This window comes from Rhipicephalus sanguineus, chromosome 7 (assembly GCF_013339695.2).
Source record: "Rhipicephalus sanguineus isolate Rsan-2018 chromosome 7, BIME_Rsan_1.4, whole genome shotgun sequence".
In the NCBI taxonomy this organism is placed as follows: domain Eukaryota; kingdom Metazoa; phylum Arthropoda; class Arachnida; order Ixodida; family Ixodidae; genus Rhipicephalus; species Rhipicephalus sanguineus.
Genome location: NC_051182.1, coordinates 90,011,456 through 90,019,010, shown reverse-complemented (window position 1 = coordinate 90,019,010; position 7,555 = coordinate 90,011,456).

Here is a 7,555-nt window from a genome sequence, read left to right as displayed (position 1 = left end):
CCGTAAGCACAAGGCCACCGTGGCGGGTTCCCGTCCATTTCCTGTTCAGCACAACTTATGTTTAATATAACTACCCTCGGAACTCGTCGCAAAATATCAAACTTGGGGATTTTCCATAGGCTCTATCATCACCAGCATCTGCACATGCAGCTCATTGTTCGCGCCCATCACATGTCTTAAAGGCTCGATCACCAACATAAACTTGGTGTTCCGTGTCGGAAGACAACTACATTTTAATTTCTCATCTGCCTCGTAACTCCATTGATTAGATGTGCCTACCCGCATGACTTTTCAGCATTGTAAGTCACAAGTGACTCGTGATTATACTAAGTAACAATGTCAGATAAGGATACTATTTTTGTGTAAAATTGAACTCTCCATTTCGGCATTATTTATCTTAGACAAATTACTGACGTTTTGTTGAGCATTTCATTTTCTACTTTCGTGCAGTTTGCTGTACCCACTCCCGTCTGTGATTTAGTTTTAGCCTCATGGTATTTTAAATAAATGAATAAATTCAGGGGCTTTGTCAGCGGTCAGCGTGATATCACTCCACGTCATTTTAAACTGCCGTCGTACGCTGCTGCACTGGTCCCCGTGAGCGATGTCCAAGTATATTTCTGGCTGTGAAAAAGTGCACCACTGACATGTTTAGCTAAACCCACTTGTTCCTTAATATTAAAGGTTACAAACGTTCCCTGTCGTTATCACGCACACGTGGGACGCACACGTAGCAGCTTATTCTTACAAATTATCTATGTTCTCCGCACCTTTCTAAAGATAATTTGCATGTGTACATGTTTAATAAGAAGTGAGTGGAAAATGCATGCTGTCGCATCAAAATACACATTATAGTTCAGGTCTGTGTCAGTGCAGAACCAGGGCGGCTCTTTCACGTCATCACTGGTTGACGCCGTGTGGCCACATCATTTGTCGTTCATGGATTCTGACCATTACCTTGGTAGCTGACCATTCTGGTGCGCCGTTTGGTGGATAAGGGGAACACGGCGTGAGGTAGAGAGGTTCGGAAGTACCTGTGTTAGTGTGAACCAGCGAAAGTGCGCCGGGACTGGTGGAGGTAGCACGCAGTTGATCCATGCTAGCTTTCTGGGATGGTTGTTGGTGAGGAAGAAGTTTTGAAGAGCGCTACCGAAGATCCCAGCAGCAGTAACGCCAAGTCCACAAACAGCATTGAAAACTTACATTCCCTATCACCGAGTCCGTTCGATTAGGTTGAACCACTTGGAATGCAGTACTCGGTGGTGCACGAAGAGTTCAGCACTTTTGTAGCCGCATTTCAGGCAGTGCAGCTGGACCGCGACACTAGCGCTTAGGTGAAAGAAATGCCGAGGTGCAGCTGTTGTGCAGGCCTTCAGCTCTTCATACCAACTCGGCGTTCCCCGGTTTTGTGTGGGTGAACACGTTTCTCCCTCTTTTTTTACTATACGCGCTTGTTTTTGAGAAAGACGGTCAGATTTTTGTTCAGTGCATGTGGGTACATCGCTGTTGCGCTGAGCGTTTGCAGTGGATTGTGCTATGCTTGCAAAGTCGCTCAAGTGGCCATGGAACTTGTGGACTTGCACATTGAACAAGGGGAGTTAGATGATATCGTCGCACGGTTGGCCGTAAAGTTGGTGAGGACGAACAGGAACCGCATGCCATGGTACTGTGAAGACGTCGTTGACAGATATTTTGAGTTTGAATTTAAGGGGCCCCGCAGGGGCGTCTGTGGAAGCAGGCGTTTGGTGTGTAGCGACACCACGGACCCGAGCTAACGGGGGGGTTTCGACCCCCTCCCACGCCTAGCCGTGCGTGGCTTTGCCGTGTCCGGGGAAAAGGGGATCCTGGGGGTTGAGTCGACGCCGGGTGTTTGGACCTTTAAGGCCCCTCGGAAGAGGCAACACACCCCTTTGGCCCCGGCTTCACGTAGACGGCACCCCTGGGCTGACCCACCCAGGGGAAATCGGCGGTCGCCTTTTCCTATCCCCCTCTCCGATCTTTCACTTTCCATCTTCTTTCCTCGCTGTCCTGTCTTCTAATCTCTTCGTTTACTTCACCATTTTCGTAGGCGGCTCGGGTTAACCATGTATATGTGTCCTCTCTTGGACATAATATATTAGGTTATAGCGGCATTGTACGGCTGGCGTCTGCAGCCTTATATGTTAAGTGCTGCAGCGTCCCCTAGTTGGACTCCATGGTGGGTGGCCGCCACTGCTGCCGAAATACAAATACTTACTATGGAAACACCTGCATTTCCACGTCTACTCGATCGTTACCCTCAAAAGAGGGTACGCACCGACGAACTAACCTCCTTTTGCCGACCTCGAACAACCTATCCGAAATTCCACGTCATACACAGTGAAAATTCAGAGAAGCAAGCCAGATCCATTTCCCCGTTTGTCGTAGCAAGGTCATTGACTGAAGTCTTTGGACCGGGCTATAAGGTGACCAAAATGGCCAGTGGAGACCTTCTGCTGGAGCTACCCGAAAGACAACAATATGAAAAGCTTGGCAGCCTTGTCACATTCGGCAACATTCCAATATCTGTCTCCCAACATAGATCAATGAACAGCTCACGTGGAGTCGTGTCAGAAACAGACCTCCTTGAATTGTCCGAAGAAGAACTGTTAGAAGGATGGAAAGATCAAAACGTGACCAGTGTAAAACGTATCACCATCAGACGTGATAACAAAGAAATTCCCACCAAACATCTAGTACTAACTTTTGCATCAAGCACTCTACCACAAGCCATTGAAACTGGATACATCAAACTAGCCGTCCGTCCGTACATACCAAATCCAAGGCGATGTTTCAAATGCCAGCGATTCGGCCACGGTTCGCAGAACTGCCGTGGTCAGCAAACATGCGCAAGATGTGGAGGACAAGGCCACCCCTCTGACAACTGCACGAGCACACTTCACTGCGTCAATTGTGACGGCGACCATGCAGCCTACTCGCGGTCCTGTCCGAACTGGAAAAAAGAAAAGGACATTATCACTCTCAAAGTCAAGGAAAACATCTCATTTAAGGAAGCCCGTAAAAGGTGCTCGCCTTTTCACACTACACCCTACGCTGATGCGGCGCGCCGGGGGGCAACGTCGCACCGGCCTCCGCCACTCCTTCGGCCTGCGCAGGGCGCGCCGTTGGCTGTGGCCCCCAAGGCGGCAGTAGCTCCGACTACTCCGCCAACTCGCGAACAGGGACCGGCGACCTCAGGGTCGTCGGATCTCAAGGCCTCGTCTCACCAGGCGAGGCCCGCAACCCGAACTGCCAGCTCGCGCTTGCGGGCATCCAGTGCCTCGCAAGAGGCAATGGAGATGACGTCGGCACCCCTGGTGCCGAAAGACCGGCGTAGCTCCCTGGAGCGCGCTAAGAAAATCAAAAAACCGATAACGGGGCCGAACGACGGCCCTGCTACTTAAGTTCCAACTTTCCGCCTAAACATGAGCCACTTCATTTTCGTACACACAGCACTATCTTACTTCCAATATGGAAACACAAATCATACAATGGAACGTCAGAGGACTCCTTAGAAATCTCGACGATATCCAAGAACTATTACACAAACATACACCAAAAGTGCTGTGTGTACAAGAAACACACTTAAAATCAAACACACCAATTTTCTACGCAGTCACATTATTTTCAGAAAGGACCGGGATGACGCCGTGGCATCATCCGGTGGTGTAGCTGTTATAGTTAATCAGGGAGTAGCGTGTACACATTTACCACTCCAAACATCCCTGGAGGCAGTGGCTGTTCGAGCGGTTCTGTTGAACAAACTCGTCACCATTTGCTCTCTCTACATACCTCCACACTACCACCTTCAAAACATGAATTTCAGTCCTTGATAGATGAACTTCCGGAACCTTATCTGGTACTAGGCGACTTTAATGCACATAGTGGCCTTTGGGGTGACTCTCGCTGCGACGCGCGAGGTCGTCTCATTGAACAGTTCCTTTTCTCTTCCGGAGCGTGTCTCTTCAATCAAAAAGAACCAACATATTATAGCCTCGCCAACAATACCTATTCGTCCATAGATCTCAGCATTACATCCCCATCGCTTCTACCCTTACTCAATTGGAAAGTTATTATTAATCCTTACGGAAGTGACCACTTCCCGATAGTTCTGAGTGCACCAATAACTAATGAATGTCTTCCACAGGTTCCCAAATGGAACCTTGACAAAGCCGATTGGGAACAGTTTTGTAAATTGGCTCTCTTGAGCTGGACCGACATGTGTGCTTTAAGTATGGATGAAGCCGTAGAATACTTTACTGCTTTTTTGATTGATGCCGCAATTAAGTGTATCCCACAAACATCTGGACTGCCCGGCAAAAGACGTGTGCCGTGGTGGAACACTGAGTGCAGAAATGCGCGCAAAAAACAAAATAAAGCATGGAGGCTGCTTCGGGACTCTCCCACAGCCGAGAATCTAGACAGTTTCAAGAACATAAAGTCCCAAGGCAGGAGAACGCGCCGACAGGCAAGAAGGGAAAGTTGGCAGAAGTTTTTATCGGGCATTAATTCATATACACAGGAGGCCAAAGTATGGAACATGGTTAGCAGGGTAGCAGGCCGACAAGCGCATTCACTTCCTCTAGTAAACACACAAGGCGACAGCTTGGAAGATCAGGCGAACTTCCTAGGTGCACACTTCGAACAGGTGTCGAGCTCGTCACACTACACGGAAGTTTTCCAACGACACAAAACAAAAATCGAAAAACAGAAAATAGAGCGCAAATCCACAAAACACGAGGAAGCATACAATGAACCCTTCGGCTTAGCTGAGCTACAGGCATCGCTGAACTCATGCAATAAATCCGCCCCAGGTTCCGACCGTGTTGTATATGAAATGCTTGAAACACCTGCCTTCTGAAACCCAAAAAACCCTCCTTTCCCTGTACAATGCTGTTTGGTTTTCCGGCGAGATCCCCTCGGCCTGGAAAGAAGCCATCATAATTCCGATTCTGAAGCAGGGTAAGGACCCATCCTCAGTTTCTAGTTACAGGCCAATAGCCCTAACAAGTTGTCTGTGCAAGGTTTTTGAGAAAATGATAAATCGGCGACTCCTACATTTCCTCGAAGCCAGCAACTCACTTGACCCATACCAGTGCGGTTTTCGAGAGGGTAGATCTACCTCTGACCATCTTGTACGTATCGAGGCCCAAATTCGCGACGCATTTGTCCACAAGCAATTCTTCCTTTCGGTGTTCCTCGATATGGAAAAGGCTTACGACACCACATGGCGCTTTGGAATATTAAGAGACCTATCCCACTTAGGTGTACGAGGTAGGATGCTGACTATAATTGAAAGCTACCTGTCCAATCGAACATTCCGTGTTAGAGTAGGCAACGTCCTGTCCCGAACATTTGTCCAAGAAACAGGAGTGCCGCAAGGTGGCGTACTGAGTTGTACACTTTTTATTATCAAAATGAACTCCTTGCGTCTGTGCATTCCGCGTAACATGTTTTATTGCACATATGTCGATGACGTGCAAATCGGATTTAAATCTTGCAATCTTACTATGTGCGAGCGGCAGGTTCAACTTGGTTTGAACAAGGTAACTAAATGGGCAGACGAGAACGGGTTCAGCCTCAATCCGCAAAAAAGCACTTGCGTCTTATTTTCAAGAAAGAGAGGCCTCCATCCTGACCCGGACATTGACCTGCATGGCGAGCGGCTACCTGTGAAAACGGAGCATAAATTCCTTGGTGTAATTTTAGACGCGAAACTTACCTTCATATCACACATAAAGTATATAAAGAACAAGTGCATAAAAACCATGAACATTCTAAAGGTATTGTCACGCACTACGTGGGGTAGTGACAAGAAGTGCCTGATGAATCTCTATAAAAGCCTCATACGCACGCGTCTAGATTATGGGGCGATAATATATCAGTCTGCGACACCAAGCGCGTTGAAGATGCTTGACTCTGTCCACCACTCGGGCATTCGTCTTTCTACGGGTGCTTTTCGCACCAGCCCCGTGGAAAGCCTCTACGTCGAATCGAACGAGTGGTCGCTCCACCTGCAGCGATCCTACATGTCGTTTCTATACTATCTCAAAGTGAACGCAGACAAGGAACACCCCTCACACCCCACAATAATGATTTATCTAGTTCTGCCCTTTTCGACCACCGTCCCTCGGTGCGACAGCCCTACTCAGCTTCGTGTGAGGGGCTTAGCTGAAGAAACGGGTGTGCCACTTTTCGAACACTGTCTAATGGCTCCCGCTGCACAACTACCGCCGTGGCGGTGGCAGCTTATAGACTTGCGATCTTTCTTTCATGGAAGTAACGAAACACGCTCCTATTGCACATATCCGTACATACTTCCTTGAACTACAACACAAATACACTTGTGCAGAATTCTTTACAGACGCCTCAAAGTCCGATACTTCTGTGTCTTACGCAGCCGTTGGGCCATCCTTTACGGATTCCGGTATTCTACACCCTGAATCAAGTATCTTCACGGCAGAAGCTTACGCGATACTTGCGGCCGTTAAACACATTCATCAATTAAAACTACAAAAGGCAGTTATTTACACAGATTCTCTAAGCGTGGTAAAAGCTTTAAAAACTCTGAAAAGACACAAAAACCCCGTCTTTGTCTCGCTGTATTCTCTTTTAAGCACGATCTACGCACTTGAACAACATGTCGTAGTGTGCTGGGTGCCAGGGCACCGCGAGATTCAAGGCAACGTGTTAGCGGACCAGCTAGCAGCATCTGCCCACGAAAACAGTCACAATACATCCTTAGCTATTCCCCCATTAGACCTAAAACACTTCCTGAAAAGAAAGCTCAGAGCCTTTTGGCAGACCACATGGGATACGCATACACGAAATAAGCTACACGTTGTCAAACCGCATCTGGGTAATTGGCCGCCAGGTATCGAAATCACGCCACACAGAAGTTACACTCTGCAGACTTAGGATGGTACACATACAGTACACACACACACCTTCTGTCCGGTGGCGAGCCACCTTTGTGTGATAGATGTGGCCAGCCACTCACTGTCCTTCACATCCTTATCCAGTGCAAGGAACTCGACGCTATCAGAAAAAAGCACTTTTCATTTCCCTACCAACAGCAATTTCCACTTCATCCTTCAATGTTCATCGGTAGGGACCCGCTTTTTACATACCAGTCATTGTCTGCATTTTTAAACGATGTACAGAGTTTTCATGTCATATATCAAGGTGATCCGTAGCACGGCCTCTAAACAGAGGTCGCTGCTGCGGTGAATACGTTAAAGATAGCACTTGCCTCGCGGCCTTGGACTCAAGGGCATTGACGAGGCAGTGGTGCTGATGTCATATCTTCATAGTTTTATTCTTGCGACCACTTGTCATTAATTCCACTGCACATATTTCACGTCACTCTCATGATTTAATATATATATATATGTTTTACCCGCCTTTAGAGCGAGGAATTTTAAGGCCCCTATACAGCTACTTACCGCAACCATTGTTCACATCCTTGTCTCATGAACGGGCGCTCTTTGGCCATCAATTGGCCCTTGCGCCATTAAACACCATATATCATCATCCA